This window comes from Lemur catta, unplaced genomic scaffold, assembly GCF_020740605.2.
Source record: "Lemur catta isolate mLemCat1 unplaced genomic scaffold, mLemCat1.pri scaffold_198_ctg1, whole genome shotgun sequence".
Taxonomy (NCBI): Eukaryota; Metazoa; Chordata; class Mammalia; order Primates; family Lemuridae; genus Lemur; species Lemur catta.
In genome coordinates this window covers 1-17,746 of record NW_025423814.1, presented here as the reverse complement: position 1 = coordinate 17,746, position 17,746 = coordinate 1, and the positions used below count along the sequence as shown (strand labels likewise).

Below are 17,746 nucleotides of genomic sequence, written 5' to 3'. Positions count from 1 at the left end.
AGGCGTCCGGGGACGGCCGCTGCCGTCTAGGGCCATAGCACCCTGAACGTGCCCGATCTCCTCTGGTCTGGGAAGCTAAGCAGGGTCGGGCCAGGTTAGTACTTGGATGGGAGACCGCCTGGGAATACCGGGTGCTGTAGGCTTTTGCTTCTTCTTTTGTCCCGCCCGCTGGGGGGTCGGGGGTGGGGGGGCCCCCCGCCTTCTGCGCCCGCCCCCACTTTCGCCCTCGGGCCCCGGCCCCTCCCCCCCCTCGGCGCGACCCGCTGCCCCCGCCCGGGGCTTCCTCCCCTCTCCCCCGCTGCAGCACCACCGCCAGGTGGCGGCAGCGGCAGAGCGTCCCAGGCGTTCCGTTGGGCCGGCAGCGGAGCCCCAACCCTGGGCCCCACACCGGGCCGGGGCCGGGCGGCGGGATCCCTAAGTGCCGCTGGGTCTCCTCTCCCCCCGACCCCGCACCCGCCGCCCCGCACTCCGGGACATCGCGTACACCCGGCGCGGGACAGCCCACGGCGGCAAACCGTGTCCTGGGCCCCCGGACACCCGGCCCACCGTGCACTTTCTCTCCGCCGCACACCCGGGCCTCGGGCCCGGGCCTCACGCCGGGCGGGCTCCTCGCCGCCGCCGGGGCTCCCGAGAGACACACCGGCGCGCCGCACAGGGCGAGTCGCTGGCCACCTGGGCAGAGAGGACACACAACAGCACACGGAGCGCACGCACCCAAACCCAAACCACCCACCGGCCCCTTGACCCCTGGCTACACACCCCAAACCCCACCCCAGCGGGCCACAGGATAGCCGGCTCTGGCCCCCCGCGCCGCCCCCCGCCCCCGCGCGGGGGCTGCTGCCACACGCAGGCCCTGAGGGGAATCGGGGCAGAACGGTCCTCCCCAGACGGGGGTGGGGTGGCGGGGTGGGGGGGGACACTGCAGATCTTCAGGACCTCCGGGTGACGGACCAGCGGCAGGCACGGCCCTGCCTCCTCCTCCCGGCCCCGCCCCAAAGCCCCTCCCCACCGTGCCCTCGCGTGGGCCGGCGGAGGGCCCTCTCTCGCGCACTCTCCGGCTCCGGCCCTCCGCTCCCACGCGTGGAAGCCTGTCCCTGCGCGCGTGCCCGTGGGTCTGCTCCTCGGGCTGTGGGACGGCGGTGCGTCCGTGGTTTGGGTGGGGGTGGGAGGGTGCGCGCGCGAGACCCGTGAGGCTCCGCCTGGCCCCCCACCCCCACCCCGATCCGGGCAGGTGGGCTAGCGAAGGGCCAGGGCGGCGGGAGGGACCCGACTGCGCAGGGAGGGACGCGTCGCAGCAGCTCGGCCTCTTGAGGCGTCCGGGGGCGGCCGCCCTCGTCTACGGCCAGACCACCCTGAACGCACCCGATCTCGTCTCACCTCGGAAGCTAAGCAGGGTCGGGCCCGGTTAGTACTTGGATGGGAGACCGCCTGGGAATCCCGGGTGCCGTAGGCTTTTTGCTCTGCCTCTCTTTCTGCCCCGCCCCCCTGGGCTGGGAAGGGGAGGGGGGGCCTTCGCCCTCCGCGCCCGCCCCGGCTCCCGCCCCCGGCCGGCCCGGACCCCGCCCCGTGGCCCCTGGAGAGAGGGTCAGATTGGAGATGTGGAGGCTCAGTCCCCGAGGCTGCCGCCCCTCACACACCTGCCGCAGGCCCGGGCCTCCGGAACTTCGGACCGACCGGCTCTGAATTCAGGACACAGTCTAAAGTTGTCCAAGGAGATGACCACGTTACCACCCTGGGAAAGGAAAAATTGGATCCTATCCATATATGCAGAAGAAGAGAATCTAAACAGTTGGCTATCCGTTCACGGGAACATAACTTAAGAATCCAGATGCGAAGACATCTAGAAACACTTTTCAAACGTCTAAATCTTTAGAAAATATTCTGAAGGATTAAGAGGTAGAAGCATTCTTTGGACAGTCACGAGCAAGACCAGGGTGTCGATAGGAAATCCTTCTGTTCGATACTGCAAGAGACGCTCCAAAAACATACTACAACAAGGGAAAACACTAACAATATATGGGAAAGGAAAATCACCTTTCTTCATTTTCCTCACCTCCTACGGTTCTCAAAATAGAATGTTTGCCCCTATGCGCGGGAGACCTGTAGAAATCCTAGGTGAGTCCAGCAAGATAGCTCTAGATGAAATCAACATTCGATCGATAGTTTCGATATTTCTTGTTTCCTCGCAAATACACACTAATGAATGCAATTCTTGAAAAGGATAACATTCAAAGTCACAGAAAATCCACACAGCACCTACGGGGCAAAGGTGCCAACTTCGATGGAAAACTTAGCAAAAACGTACATGATGGCTCCCATCGATGGAGAGGCTATCCCGTAGTCCTCCATAGACGGACACAGAGTCCCCAAACTAATCATTTCCCCCACATTAATAAATAATCCCATTTAAACAGGGTTTATATCTAGAAACTTACAGTCTGCTTCTTTCTCTTTTTCTTTTAATTTGGGAAAGGGATATGTTAAAGAATGATGATAATGATCATGATTATCATTATGATTATTATATTAAATCGAATTAACCGTACCAAAACCCCACCACTCACCTTATAAAAATGGGAGTTGATGCATATGTCGGAAGCCGCTGTGTATCTTTTTCTCAAGGCGTGGAACCACAAAAACGCTTCTCCCAAACAAATCCCATCTCGACTGTCATCCTTTTCCTTGCTTTTCCTTTGAAAGTTTTTGCTCTCTGTTATAGGACTATCTCATTGAGGTAGTTTGTTAATTTCACAGTTTATAGAATAGATGTGGAACCATTCTGGATTCCTTCTGGGTAACTTGTGTGCCAGGGGAAACCTTCTGTTTGGAGAATACTCCTCGCTTACACAGGAAGCTGCAGTTCATCAGCGCTGCTAGAGAATGGCACTGCACGAATCAGTCGGAAGTATCTTTATCCGATCTTTGAGTAGGTCCGTGTACAAGGGGCTCCCGTGAGGATTACCCTAGATGCTTCCTGGTCACATGTGCCCTATCTTCTCTCTGGTACGTGCTACTCAGAGAATATGCTTGCTCCTGAATTATGCCAGTGTTTATTCATTTCCATTTAGGCTACAGTGTTTTCCAAATGGTCCTATAATTTCGCCTCCCATATCAGCAGGGTGTGTGCAAGAGTTTTCCTCAAAGCCAACACAGTGATCAGTTTCTTAAGTTTCCTCAATCTGGTGAGTTGGAAACTATATCTGGCTTCATTTTTTATTCTGCATTTCCTTGACCAATAATGAGGACACGGGGCCAAAGGCGTATTAAGCGTATTAAACGTAGATATTCTGTAACAGTAATATTTTGCCAATTATATGGGCTACAGATACCTTGTCCTGTTTGCAGCTTGTTTTTGACCCTCTTCATGGTATCTTTGGAAACTTTTCATGATGGGAAATTTGGAATAGAAACAAAATCGGAAAGAATAGTAGAGTATTTTCTCACTCCCCTGACTCAAGAAATCACCAACCCCTGGCCAGATCTTGTTTCTTTTATACCCCTCCTACCTTAAGTTCATGATCCCCTTAATAATATCCCTCCAACGATAAAAAGTCAATATGTTTCTATCAAAGGTAGAGGCTTTCTTCCCTTTTTCAGGGTACTCACAGCCACCTTATTCCATGTAAAAATTTCACCGTGTTAGAGATAACAGCAAGTACTCAATGTTTGCGTTTCCCTGAGACACACACGCTCATTTCAGTTTCTTTGAATCCAGTCCAAATACAGTCCATACCTTGTGAGGGGTTGAGATGTCTTTTGAAAGAGTGTCCATACATCGCGACTAGTCGGGGGCAGCCCCGGTTGTCACCATTTCCCTTTGTTTCCTACCGCTGTCCGCAGTGACCCGAGCTATTTTTGCATTGTGAGGGGTTTCATCGTGGATTTAAACGTATTTAACGTGTTTCAATATCTTGCAATCATTAGACTTGCTGGCGATCAAACCGTCCTGTGTTTGGCAAACGGGAGTCTACTCATTCTGGTTCCTGTGTCTTTTGACGTGACCCTCGTCCTGTTGGATATGGTAGCATCCGCGCTTCCCAGTATGAGAAGCGTGCGTTTCCCGCCCCAGACTTCAAGTCAGCGTATGTCTCCAGTAAGTCTTAGGACCGTTTAATAACGATGGTTGGTGGAGACCACGATCTAGAGGCTGGTGAAATGCACTAGTGTCGAGTTCGCACCTATGTCTCAGCACTTACCGTGGAAAAACTTAAAAAAAAAAAAAAAAAAAAAAAGAAAAGAAAAGAAAGAAAGAGAGAAAGAAAAGAAAAAAAAAATTACAGGAAAACACATTGAGTTTACACTGATAATCCAAGTTCAAACTGAGAACTGAGAGTTTTTTTACATTACTTTACCGATTTCACCTCTTCCTCTCACACCCAGATTCCCAGTACCCAAAGACACCAACAGCATTTCTTCTTTGCAGGATCCCACAGAATAATCGTAGCCATGCACCATAGAACCGTGGACTGGTTCCTACTGCATGAACTAGGAAAGGCGAGGAAGGAACCTTCTATTGTTCCGGCTGCACTGTGAAAATGTAAGAGCTGCCGTCCGCCGAAGCCAGTCTGCTCATGTCCAAGGAGCTCTGAGCCACGTCACACTCCTTTGGAATATTTCCCTGAGCCTTCATGTGGGCTCCTGACGTCTGTAGAATCTGACAAGTCACACATTGTCCTCCCGTTTGTGTCCTCCGTGCTTTGAATAGATGTGCTATTGAGTGTTTGAATTTTGTTGTCATTGGTGTATGTGTTTGTGGCAAAGTGTTGAGTGTTTGGTGTGTATGTAGCAGCTAGAGAGCGAGGCTCTGAAGGCTACTGGGCAGCAGGAGGGCGCGGGGTCGGGTGGGGGGCGCTGGGCCGGGAGGGCCGCGTAGCAGCTGGGCCTCTCGAGGCGTCCGGGGACGGCCGCTGCCGTCTAGGGCCATAGCACCCTGAACGTGCCCGATCTCCTCTGGTCTGGGAAGCTAAGCAGGGTCGGGCCAGGTTAGTACTTGGATGGGAGACCGCCTGGGAATACCGGGTGCTGTAGGCTTTTGCTTCTTCTTTTGTCCCGCCCGCTGGGGGGTCGGGGGTGGGGGGGCCCCCCGCCTTCTGCGCCCGCCCCCACTTTCGCCCTCGGGCCCCGGCCCCTCCCCCCCCTCGGCGCGACCCGCTGCCCCCGCCCGGGGCTTCCTCCCCTCTCCCCCGCTGCAGCACCACCGCCAGGTGGCGGCAGCGGCAGAGCGTCCCAGGCGTTCCGTTGGGCCGGCAGCGGAGCCCCAACCCTGGGCCCCACACCGGGCCGGGGCCGGGCGGCGGGATCCCTAAGTGCCGCTGGGTCTCCTCTCCCCCCGACCCCGCACCCGCCGCCCCGCACTCCGGGACATCGCGTACACCCGGCGCGGGACAGCCCACGGCGGCAAACCGTGTCCTGGGCCCCCGGACACCCGGCCCACCGTGCACTTTCTCTCCGCCGCACACCCGGGCCTCGGGCCCGGGCCTCACGCCGGGCGGGCTCCTCGCCGCCGCCGGGGCTCCCGAGAGACACACCGGCGCGCCGCACAGGGCGAGTCGCTGGCCACCTGGGCAGAGAGGACACACAACAGCACACGGAGCGCACGCACCCAAACCCAAACCACCCACCGGCCCCTTGACCCCTGGCTACACACCCCAAACCCCACCCCAGCGGGCCACAGGATAGCCGGCTCTGGCCCCCCGCGCCGCCCCCCGCCCCCGCGCGGGGGCTGCTGCCACACGCAGGCCCTGAGGGGAATCGGGGCAGAACGGTCCTCCCCGGACGGGGGTGGGGTGGCGGGGTGGGGGGGGACACTGCAGATCTTCAGGACCTCCGGGTGACGGACCAGCGGCAGGCACGGCCCTGCCTCCTCCTCCCGGCCCCGCCCCAAAGCCCCTCCCCACCGTGCCCTCGCGTGGGCCGGCGGAGGGCCCTCTCTCGCGCACTCTCCGGCTCCGGCCCTCCGCTCCCACGCGTGGAAGCCTGTCCCTGCGCGCGTGCCCGTGGGTCTGCTCCTCGGGCTGTGGGACGGCGGTGCGTCCGTGGTTTGGGTGGGGGTGGGAGGGTGCGCGCGCGAGACCCGTGAGGCTCCGCCTGGCCCCCCACCCCCACCCCGATCCGGGCAGGTGGGCTAGCGAAGGGCCAGGGCGGCGGGAGGGACCCGACTGCGCAGGGAGGGACGCGTCGCAGCAGCTCGGCCTCTTGAGGCGTCCGGGGGCGGCCGCCCTCGTCTACGGCCAGACCACCCTGAACGCACCCGATCTCGTCTCACCTCGGAAGCTAAGCAGGGTCGGGCCCGGTTAGTACTTGGATGGGAGACCGCCTGGGAATCCCGGGTGCCGTAGGCTTTTTGCTCTGCCTCTCTTTCTGCCCCGCCCCCCTGGGCTGGGAAGGGGAGGGGGGGCCTTCGCCCTCCGCGCCCGCCCCGGCTCCCGCCCCCGGCCGGCCCGGACCCCGCCCCGTGGCCCCTGGAGAGAGGGTCAGATTGGAGATGTGGAGGCTCAGTCCCCGAGGCTGCCGCCCCTCACACACCTGCCGCAGGCCCGGGCCTCCGGAACTTCGGACCGACCGGCTCTGAATTCAGGACACAGTCTAAAGTTGTCCAAGGAGATGACCACGTTACCACCCTGGGAAAGGAAAAATTGGATCCTATCCATATATGCAGAAGAAGAGAATCTAAACAGTTGGCTATCCGTTCACGGGAACATAACTTAAGAATCCAGATGCGAAGACATCTAGAAACACTTTTCAAACGTCTAAATCTTTAGAAAATATTCTGAAGGATTAAGAGGTAGAAGCATTCTTTGGACAGTCACGAGCAAGACCAGGGTGTCGATAGGAAATCCTTCTGTTCGATACTGCAAGAGACGCTCCAAAAACATACTACAACAAGGGAAAACACTAACAATATATGGGAAAGGAAAATCACCTTTCTTCATTTTCCTCACCTCCTACGGTTCTCAAAATAGAATGTTTGCCCCTATGCGCGGGAGACCTGTAGAAATCCTAGGTGAGTCCAGCAAGATAGCTCTAGATGAAATCAACATTCGATCGATAGTTTCGATATTTCTTGTTTCCTCGCAAATACACACTAATGAATGCAATTCTTGAAAAGGATAACATTCAAAGTCACAGAAAATCCACACAGCACCTACGGGGCAAAGGTGCCAACTTCGATGGAAAACTTAGCAAAAACGTACATGATGGCTCCCATCGATGGAGAGGCTATCCCGTAGTCCTCCATAGACGGACACAGAGTCCCCAAACTAATCATTTCCCCCACATTAATAAATAATCCCATTTAAACAGGGTTTATATCTAGAAACTTACAGTCTGCTTCTTTCTCTTTTTCTTTTAATTTGGGAAAGGGATATGTTAAAGAATGATGATAATGATCATGATTATCATTATGATTATTATATTAAATCGAATTAACCGTACCAAAACCCCACCACTCACCTTATAAAAATGGGAGTTGATGCATATGTCGGAAGCCGCTGTGTATCTTTTTCTCAAGGCGTGGAACCACAAAAACGCTTCTCCCAAACAAATCCCATCTCGACTGTCATCCTTTTCCTTGCTTTTCCTTTGAAAGTTTTTGCTCTCTGTTATAGGACTATCTCATTGAGGTAGTTTGTTAATTTCACAGTTTATAGAATAGATGTGGAACCATTCTGGATTCCTTCTGGGTAACTTGTGTGCCAGGGGAAACCTTCTGTTTGGAGAATACTCCTCGCTTACACAGGAAGCTGCAGTTCATCAGCGCTGCTAGAGAATGGCACTGCACGAATCAGTCGGAAGTATCTTTATCCGATCTTTGAGTAGGTCCGTGTACAAGGGGCTCCCGTGAGGATTACCCTAGATGCTTCCTGGTCACATGTGCCCTATCTTCTCTCTGGTACGTGCTACTCAGAGAATATGCTTGCTCCTGAATTATGCCAGTGTTTATTCATTTCCATTTAGGCTACAGTGTTTTCCAAATGGTCCTATAATTTCGCCTCCCATATCAGCAGGGTGTGTGCAAGAGTTTTCCTCAAAGCCAACACAGTGATCAGTTTCTTAAGTTTCCTCAATCTGGTGAGTTGGAAACTATATCTGGCTTCATTTTTTATTCTGCATTTCCTTGACCAATAATGAGGACACGGGGCCAAAGGCGTATTAAGCGTATTAAACGTAGATATTCTGTAACAGTAATATTTTGCCAATTATATGGGCTACAGATACCTTGTCCTGTTTGCAGCTTGTTTTTGACCCTCTTCATGGTATCTTTGGAAACTTTTCATGATGGGAAATTTGGAATAGAAACAAAATCGGAAAGAATAGTAGAGTATTTTCTCACTCCCCTGACTCAAGAAATCACCAACCCCTGGCCAGATCTTGTTTCTTTTATACCCCTCCTACCTTAAGTTCATGATCCCCTTAATAATATCCCTCCAACGATAAAAAGTCAATATGTTTCTATCAAAGGTAGAGGCTTTCTTCCCTTTTTCAGGGTACTCACAGCCACCTTATTCCATGTAAAAATTTCACCGTGTTAGAGATAACAGCAAGTACTCAATGTTTGCGTTTCCCTGAGACACACACGCTCATTTCAGTTTCTTTGAATCCAGTCCAAATACAGTCCATACCTTGTGAGGGGTTGAGATGTCTTTTGAAAGAGTGTCCATACATCGCGACTAGTCGGGGGCAGCCCCGGTTGTCACCATTTCCCTTTGTTTCCTACCGCTGTCCGCAGTGACCCGAGCTATTTTTGCATTGTGAGGGGTTTCATCGTGGATTTAAACGTATTTAACGTGTTTCAATATCTTGCAATCATTAGACTTGCTGGCGATCAAACCGTCCTGTGTTTGGCAAACGGGAGTCTACTCATTCTGGTTCCTGTGTCTTTTGACGTGACCCTCGTCCTGTTGGATATGGTAGCATCCGCGCTTCCCAGTATGAGAAGCGTGCGTTTCCCGCCCCAGACTTCAAGTCAGCGTATGTCTCCAGTAAGTCTTAGGACCGTTTAATAACGATGGTTGGCGGAGACCACGATCTAGAGGCTGGTGAAATGCACTAGTGTCGAGTTCGCACCTATGTCTCAGCACTTACCGTGGAAAAACTTAAAAAAAAAAAAAAAAGAAAAGAAAAGAAAAGAAAGAAAGAGAGAAAGAAAAGAAAAAAAAATTACAGGAAAACACATTGAGTTTACACTGATAATCCAAGTTCAAACTGAGAACTGAGAGTTTTTTTACATTACTTTACCGATTTCACCTCTTCCTCTCACACCCAGATTCCCAGTACCCAAAGACACCAACAGCATTTCTTCTTTGCAGGATCCCACAGAATAATCGTAGCCATGCACCATAGAACCGTGGACTGGTTCCTACTGCATGAACTAGGAAAGGCGAGGAAGGAACCTTCTATTGTTCCGGCTGCACTGTGAAAATGTAAGAGCTGCCGTCCGCCGAAGCCAGTCTGCTCATGTCCAAGGAGCTCTGAGCCACGTCACACTCCTTTGGAATATTTCCCTGAGCCTTCATGTGGGCTCCTGACGTCTGTAGAATCTGACAAGTCACACATTGTCCTCCCGTTTGTGTCCTCCGTGCTTTGAATAGATGTGCTATTGAGTGTTTGAATTTTGTTGTCATTGGTGTATGTGTTTGTGGCAAAGTGTTGAGTGTTTGGTGTGTATGTAGCAGCTAGAGAGCGAGGCTCTGAAGGCTACTGGGCAGCAGGAGGGCGCGGGGTCGGGTGGGGGGCGCTGGGCCGGGAGGGCCGCGTAGCAGCTGGGCCTCTCGAGGCGTCCGGGGACGGCCGCTGCCGTCTAGGGCCATAGCACCCTGAACGTGCCCGATCTCCTCTGGTCTGGGAAGCTAAGCAGGGTCGGGCCAGGTTAGTACTTGGATGGGAGACCGCCTGGGAATACCGGGTGCTGTAGGCTTTTGCTTCTTCTTTTGTCCCGCCCGCTGGGGGGTCGGGGGTGGGGGGGCCCCCCGCCTTCTGCGCCCGCCCCCACTTTCGCCCTCGGGCCCCGGCCCCTCCCCCCCCTCGGCGCGACCCGCTGCCCCCGCCCGGGGCTTCCTCCCCTCTCCCCCGCTGCAGCACCACCGCCAGGTGGCGGCAGCGGCAGAGCGTCCCAGGCGTTCCGTTGGGCCGGCAGCGGAGCCCCAACCCTGGGCCCCACACCGGGCCGGGGCCGGGCGGCGGGATCCCTAAGTGCCGCTGGGTCTCCTCTCCCCCCGACCCCGCACCCGCCGCCCCGCACTCCGGGACATCGCGTACACCCGGCGCGGGACAGCCCACGGCGGCAAACCGTGTCCTGGGCCCCCGGACACCCGGCCCACCGTGCACTTTCTCTCCGCCGCACACCCGGGCCTCGGGCCCGGGCCTCACGCCGGGCGGGCTCCTCGCCGCCGCCGGGGCTCCCGAGAGACACACCGGCGCGCCGCACAGGGCGAGTCGCTGGCCACCTGGGCAGAGAGGACACACAACAGCACACGGAGCGCACGCACCCAAACCCAAACCACCCACCGGCCCCTTGACCCCTGGCTACACACCCCAAACCCCACCCCAGCGGGCCACAGGATAGCCGGCTCTGGCCCCCCGCGCCGCCCCCCGCCCCCGCGCGGGGGCTGCTGCCACACGCAGGCCCTGAGGGGAATCGGGGCAGAACGGTCCTCCCCGGACGGGGGTGGGGTGGCGGGGTGGGGGGGGACACTGCAGATCTTCAGGACCTCCGGGTGACGGACCAGCGGCAGGCACGGCCCTGCCTCCTCCTCCCGGCCCCGCCCCAAAGCCCCTCCCCACCGTGCCCTCGCGTGGGCCGGCGGAGGGCCCTCTCTCGCGCACTCTCCGGCTCCGGCCCTCCGCTCCCACGCGTGGAAGCCTGTCCCTGCGCGCGTGCCCGTGGGTCTGCTCCTCGGGCTGTGGGACGGCGGTGCGTCCGTGGTTTGGGTGGGGGTGGGAGGGTGCGCGCGCGAGACCCGTGAGGCTCCGCCTGGCCCCCCACCCCCACCCCGATCCGGGCAGGTGGGCTAGCGAAGGGCCAGGGCGGCGGGAGGGACCCGACTGCGCAGGGAGGGACGCGTCGCAGCAGCTCGGCCTCTTGAGGCGTCCGGGGGCGGCCGCCCTCGTCTACGGCCAGACCACCCTGAACGCACCCGATCTCGTCTCACCTCGGAAGCTAAGCAGGGTCGGGCCCGGTTAGTACTTGGATGGGAGACCGCCTGGGAATCCCGGGTGCCGTAGGCTTTTTGCTCTGCCTCTCTTTCTGCCCCGCCCCCCTGGGCTGGGAAGGGGAGGGGGGGCCTTCGCCCTCCGCGCCCGCCCCGGCTCCCGCCCCCGGCCGGCCCGGACCCCGCCCCGTGGCCCCTGGAGAGAGGGTCAGATTGGAGATGTGGAGGCTCAGTCCCCGAGGCTGCCGCCCCTCACACACCTGCCGCAGGCCCGGGCCTCCGGAACTTCGGACCGACCGGCTCTGAATTCAGGACACAGTCTAAAGTTGTCCAAGGAGATGACCACGTTACCACCCTGGGAAAGGAAAAATTGGATCCTATCCATATATGCAGAAGAAGAGAATCTAAACAGTTGGCTATCCGTTCACGGGAACATAACTTAAGAATCCAGATGCGAAGACATCTAGAAACACTTTTCAAACGTCTAAATCTTTAGAAAATATTCTGAAGGATTAAGAGGTAGAAGCATTCTTTGGACAGTCACGAGCAAGACCAGGGTGTCGATAGGAAATCCTTCTGTTCGATACTGCAAGAGACGCTCCAAAAACATACTACAACAAGGGAAAACACTAACAATATATGGGAAAGGAAAATCACCTTTCTTCATTTTCCTCACCTCCTACGGTTCTCAAAATAGAATGTTTGCCCCTATGCGCGGGAGACCTGTAGAAATCCTAGGTGAGTCCAGCAAGATAGCTCTAGATGAAATCAACATTCGATCGATAGTTTCGATATTTCTTGTTTCCTCGCAAATACACACTAATGAATGCAATTCTTGAAAAGGATAACATTCAAAGTCACAGAAAATCCACACAGCACCTACGGGGCAAAGGTGCCAACTTCGATGGAAAACTTAGCAAAAACGTACATGATGGCTCCCATCGATGGAGAGGCTATCCCGTAGTCCTCCATAGACGGACACAGAGTCCCCAAACTAATCATTTCCCCCACATTAATAAATAATCCCATTTAAACAGGGTTTATATCTAGAAACTTACAGTCTGCTTCTTTCTCTTTTTCTTTTAATTTGGGAAAGGGATATGTTAAAGAATGATGATAATGATCATGATTATCATTATGATTATTATATTAAATCGAATTAACCGTACCAAAACCCCACCACTCACCTTATAAAAATGGGAGTTGATGCATATGTCGGAAGCCGCTGTGTATCTTTTTCTCAAGGCGTGGAACCACAAAAACGCTTCTCCCAAACAAATCCCATCTCGACTGTCATCCTTTTCCTTGCTTTTCCTTTGAAAGTTTTTGCTCTCTGTTATAGGACTATCTCATTGAGGTAGTTTGTTAATTTCACAGTTTATAGAATAGATGTGGAACCATTCTGGATTCCTTCTGGGTAACTTGTGTGCCAGGGGAAACCTTCTGTTTGGAGAATACTCCTCGCTTACACAGGAAGCTGCAGTTCATCAGCGCTGCTAGAGAATGGCACTGCACGAATCAGTCGGAAGTATCTTTATCCGATCTTTGAGTAGGTCCGTGTACAAGGGGCTCCCGTGAGGATTACCCTAGATGCTTCCTGGTCACATGTGCCCTATCTTCTCTCTGGTACGTGCTACTCAGAGAATATGCTTGCTCCTGAATTATGCCAGTGTTTATTCATTTCCATTTAGGCTACAGTGTTTTCCAAATGGTCCTATAATTTCGCCTCCCATATCAGCAGGGTGTGTGCAAGAGTTTTCCTCAAAGCCAACACAGTGATCAGTTTCTTAAGTTTCCTCAATCTGGTGAGTTGGAAACTATATCTGGCTTCATTTTTTATTCTGCATTTCCTTGACCAATAATGAGGACACGGGGCCAAAGGCGTATTAAGCGTATTAAACGTAGATATTCTGTAACAGTAATATTTTGCCAATTATATGGGCTACAGATACCTTGTCCTGTTTGCAGCTTGTTTTTGACCCTCTTCATGGTATCTTTGGAAACTTTTCATGATGGGAAATTTGGAATAGAAACAAAATCGGAAAGAATAGTAGAGTATTTTCTCACTCCCCTGACTCAAGAAATCACCAACCCCTGGCCAGATCTTGTTTCTTTTATACCCCTCCTACCTTAAGTTCATGATCCCCTTAATAATATCCCTCCAACGATAAAAAGTCAATATGTTTCTATCAAAGGTAGAGGCTTTCTTCCCTTTTTCAGGGTACTCACAGCCACCTTATTCCATGTAAAAATTTCACCGTGTTAGAGATAACAGCAAGTACTCAATGTTTGCGTTTCCCTGAGACACACACGCTCATTTCAGTTTCTTTGAATCCAGTCCAAATACAGTCCATACCTTGTGAGGGGTTGAGATGTCTTTTGAAAGAGTGTCCATACATCGCGACTAGTCGGGGGCAGCCCCGGTTGTCACCATTTCCCTTTGTTTCCTACCGCTGTCCGCAGTGACCCGAGCTATTTTTGCATTGTGAGGGGTTTCATCGTGGATTTAAACGTATTTAACGTGTTTCAATATCTTGCAATCATTAGACTTGCTGGCGATCAAACCGTCCTGTGTTTGGCAAACGGGAGTCTACTCATTCTGGTTCCTGTGTCTTTTGACGTGACCCTCGTCCTGTTGGATATGGTAGCATCCGCGCTTCCCAGTATGAGAAGCGTGCGTTTCCCGCCCCAGACTTCAAGTCAGCGTATGTCTCCAGTAAGTCTTAGGACCGTTTAATAACGATGGTTGGCGGAGACCACGATCTAGAGGCTGGTGAAATGCACTAGTGTCGAGTTCGCACCTATGTCTCAGCACTTTCCGTGGAAAAACTTAAAAAAAAAAAAAAAAAAAAAAGAAAAGAAAAGAAAGAAAGAGAGAAAGAAAAGAAAAAAAAATTACAGGAAAACACATTGAGTTTACACTGATAATCCAAGTTCAAACTGAGAACTGAGAGTTTTTTTACATTACTTTACCGATTTCACCTCTTCCTCTCACACCCAGATTCCCAGTACCCAAAGACACCAACAGCATTTCTTCTTTGCAGGATCCCACAGAATAATCGTAGCCATGCACCATAGAACCGTGGACTGGTTCCTACTGCATGAACTAGGAAAGGCGAGGAAGGAACCTTCTATTGTTCCGGCTGCACTGTGAAAATGTAAGAGCTGCCGTCCGCCGAAGCCAGTCTGCTCATGTCCAAGGAGCTCTGAGCCACGTCACACTCCTTTGGAATATTTCCCTGAGCCTTCATGTGGGCTCCTGACGTCTGTAGAATCTGACAAGTCACACATTGTCCTCCCGTTTGTGTCCTCCGTGCTTTGAATAGATGTGCTATTGAGTGTTTGAATTTTGTTGTCATTGGTGTATGTGTTTGTGGCAAAGTGTTGAGTGTTTGGTGTGTATGTAGCAGCTAGAGAGCGAGGCTCTGAAGGCTACTGGGCAGCAGGAGGGCGCGGGGTCGGGTGGGGGGCGCTGGGCCGGGAGGGCCGCGTAGCAGCTGGGCCTCTCGAGGCGTCCGGGGACGGCCGCTGCCGTCTAGGGCCATAGCACCCTGAACGTGCCCGATCTCCTCTGGTCTGGGAAGCTAAGCAGGGTCGGGCCAGGTTAGTACTTGGATGGGAGACCGCCTGGGAATACCGGGTGCTGTAGGCTTTTGCTTCTTCTTTTGTCCCGCCCGCTGGGGGGTCGGGGGTGGGGGGGCCCCCCGCCTTCTGCGCCCGCCCCCACTTTCGCCCTCGGGCCCCGGCCCCTCCCCCCCCTCGGCGCGACCCGCTGCCCCCGCCCGGGGCTTCCTCCCCTCTCCCCCGCTGCAGCACCACCGCCAGGTGGCGGCAGCGGCAGAGCGTCCCAGGCGTTCCGTTGGGCCGGCAGCGGAGCCCCAACCCTGGGCCCCACACCGGGCCGGGGCCGGGCGGCGGGATCCCTAAGTGCCGCTGGGTCTCCTCTCCCCCCGACCCCGCACCCGCCGCCCCGCACTCCGGGACATCGCGTACACCCGGCGCGGGACAGCCCACGGCGGCAAACCGTGTCCTGGGCCCCCGGACACCCGGCCCACCGTGCACTTTCTCTCCGCCGCACACCCGGGCCTCGGGCCCGGGCCTCACGCCGGGCGGGCTCCTCGCCGCCGCCGGGGCTCCCGAGAGACACACCGGCGCGCCGCACAGGGCGAGTCGCTGGCCACCTGGGCAGAGAGGACACACAACAGCACACGGAGCGCACGCACCCAAACCCAAACCACCCACCGGCCCCTTGACCCCTGGCTACACACCCCAAACCCCACCCCAGCGGGCCACAGGATAGCCGGCTCTGGCCCCCCGCGCCGCCCCCCGCCCCCGCGCGGGGGCTGCTGCCACACGCAGGCCCTGAGGGGAATCGGGGCAGAACGGTCCTCCCCGGACGGGGGTGGGGTGGCGGGGTGGGGGGGGACACTGCAGATCTTCAGGACCTCCGGGTGACGGACCAGCGGCAGGCACGGCCCTGCCTCCTCCTCCCGGCCCCGCCCCAAAGCCCCTCCCCACCGTGCCCTCGCGTGGGCCGGCGGAGGGCCCTCTCTCGCGCACTCTCCGGCTCCGGCCCTCCGCTCCCACGCGTGGAAGCCTGTCCCTGCGCGCGTGCCCGTGGGTCTGCTCCTCGGGCTGTGGGACGGCGGTGCGTCCGTGGTTTGGGTGGGGGTGGGAGGGTGCGCGCGCGAGACCCGTGAGGCTCCGCCTGGCCCCCCACCCCCACCCCGATCCGGGCAGGTGGGCTAGCGAAGGGCCAGGGCGGCGGGAGGGACCCGACTGCGCAGGGAGGGACGCGTCGCAGCAGCTCGGCCTCTTGAGGCGTCCGGGGGCGGCCGCCCTCGTCTACGGCCAGACCACCCTGAACGCACCCGATCTCGTCTCACCTCGGAAGCTAAGCAGGGTCGGGCCCGGTTAGTACTTGGATGGGAGACCGCCTGGGAATCCCGGGTGCCGTAGGCTTTTTGCTCTGCCTCTCTTTCTGCCCCGCCCCCCTGGGCTGGGAAGGGGAGGGGGGGCCTTCGCCCTCCGCGCCCGCCCCGGCTCCCGCCCCCGGCCGGCCCGGACCCCGCCCCGTGGCCCCTGGAGAGAGGGTCAGATTGGAGATGTGGAGGCTCAGTCCCCGAGGCTGCCGCCCCTCACACACCTGCCGCAGGCCCGGGCCTCCGGAACTTCGGACCGACCGGCTCTGAATTCAGGACACAGTCTAAAGTTGTCCAAGGAGATGACCACGTTACCACCCTGGGAAAGGAAAAATTGGATCCTATCCATATATGCAGAAGAAGAGAATCTAAACAGTTGGCTATCCGTTCACGGGAACATAACTTAAGAATCCAGATGCGAAGACATCTAGAAACACTTTTCAAACGTCTAAATCTTTAGAAAATATTCTGAAGGATTAAGAGGTAGAAGCATTCTTTGGACAGTCACGAGCAAGACCAGGGTGTCGATAGGAAATCCTTCTGTTCGATACTGCAAGAGACGCTCCAAAAACATACTACAACAAGGGAAAACACTAACAATATATGGGAAAGGAAAATCACCTTTCTTCATTTTCCTCACCTCCTACGGTTCTCAAAATAGAATGTTTGCCCCTATGCGCGGGAGACCTGTAGAAATCCTAGGTGAGTCCAGCAAGATAGCTCTAGATGAAATCAACATTCGATCGATAGTTTCGATATTTCTTGTTTCCTCGCAAATACACAATAATGAATGCAATTCTTGAAAAGGATAACATTCAAAGTCACAGAAAATCCACACAGCACCTACGGGGCAAAGGTGCCAACTTCGATGGAAAACTTAGCAAAAACGTACATGATGGCTCCCATCGATGGAGAGGCTATCCCGTAGTCCTCCATAGACGGACACAGAGTCCCCAAACTAATCATTTCCCCCACATTAATAAATAATCCCATTTAAACAGGGTTTATATCTAGAAACTTACAGTCTGCTTCTTTCTCTTTTTCTTTTAATTTGGGAAAGGGATATGTTAAAGAATGATGATAATGATCATGATTATCATTATGATTATTATATTAAATCGAATTAACCGTACCAAAACCCCACCACTCACCTTATAAAAATGGGAGTTGATGCATATGTCGGAAGCCGCTGTGTATCTTTTTCTCAAGGCGTGGAACCACAAAAACGCTTCTCCCAAACAAATCCCATCTCGACTGTCATCCTTTTCCTTGCTTTTCCTTTGAAAGTTTTTGCTCTCTGTTATAGGACTATCTCATTGAGGTAGTTTGTTAATTTCACAGTTTATAGAATAGATGTGGAACCATTCTGGATTCCTTCTGGGTAACTTGTGTGCCAGGGGAAACCTTCTGTTTGGAGAATACTCCTCGCTTACACAGGAAGCTGCAGTTCATCAGCGCTGCTAGAGAATGGCACTGCACGAATCAGTCGGAAGTATCTTTATCCGATCTTTGAGTAGGTCCGTGTACAAGGGGCTCCCGTGAGGATTACCCTAGATGCTTCCTGGTCACATGTGCCCTATCTTCTCTCTGGTACGTGCTACTCAGAGAATATGCTTGCTCCTGAATTATGCCAGTGTTTATTCATTTCCATTTAGGCTACAGTGTTTTCCAAAT

At 54.9% G+C, this 17,746-nt stretch overlaps 4 non-coding genes and 4 pseudogenes across 4 annotated transcripts; all 8 read left to right on the top strand.

Moving 5' to 3' along the window:
- Positions 1-24: 24 nt before the first annotated feature.
- LOC123629669 lies at positions 25-143 on the top strand (annotated as a pseudogene).
- Positions 144-1,334: 1,191 nt separating this feature from the next.
- Positions 1,335-1,453, top strand: LOC123629674. The gene has a single exon (XR_006732146.1). It is a non-coding gene; the product is annotated as a 5S ribosomal RNA (ribosomal RNA).
- A 3,459-nt stretch (positions 1,454-4,912) lies between these two features.
- On the top strand, positions 4,913-5,031 carry LOC123629668 (annotated as a pseudogene).
- Positions 5,032-6,222: 1,191 nt separating this feature from the next.
- Positions 6,223-6,341, top strand: LOC123629673. The gene has a single exon (XR_006732145.1). It is a non-coding gene; the product is annotated as a 5S ribosomal RNA (ribosomal RNA).
- A 3,456-nt stretch (positions 6,342-9,797) lies between these two features.
- LOC123629667 lies at positions 9,798-9,916 on the top strand (annotated as a pseudogene).
- A 1,191-nt stretch (positions 9,917-11,107) lies between these two features.
- LOC123629672 lies at positions 11,108-11,226 on the top strand. The gene has a single exon (XR_006732144.1). It is a non-coding gene; the product is annotated as a 5S ribosomal RNA (ribosomal RNA).
- A 3,457-nt stretch (positions 11,227-14,683) lies between these two features.
- On the top strand, positions 14,684-14,802 carry LOC123629666 (annotated as a pseudogene).
- Positions 14,803-15,993: 1,191 nt separating this feature from the next.
- Positions 15,994-16,112, top strand: LOC123629661. The gene has a single exon (XR_006732141.1). It is a non-coding gene; the product is annotated as a 5S ribosomal RNA (ribosomal RNA).
- Positions 16,113-17,746: the final 1,634 nt, after the last annotated feature.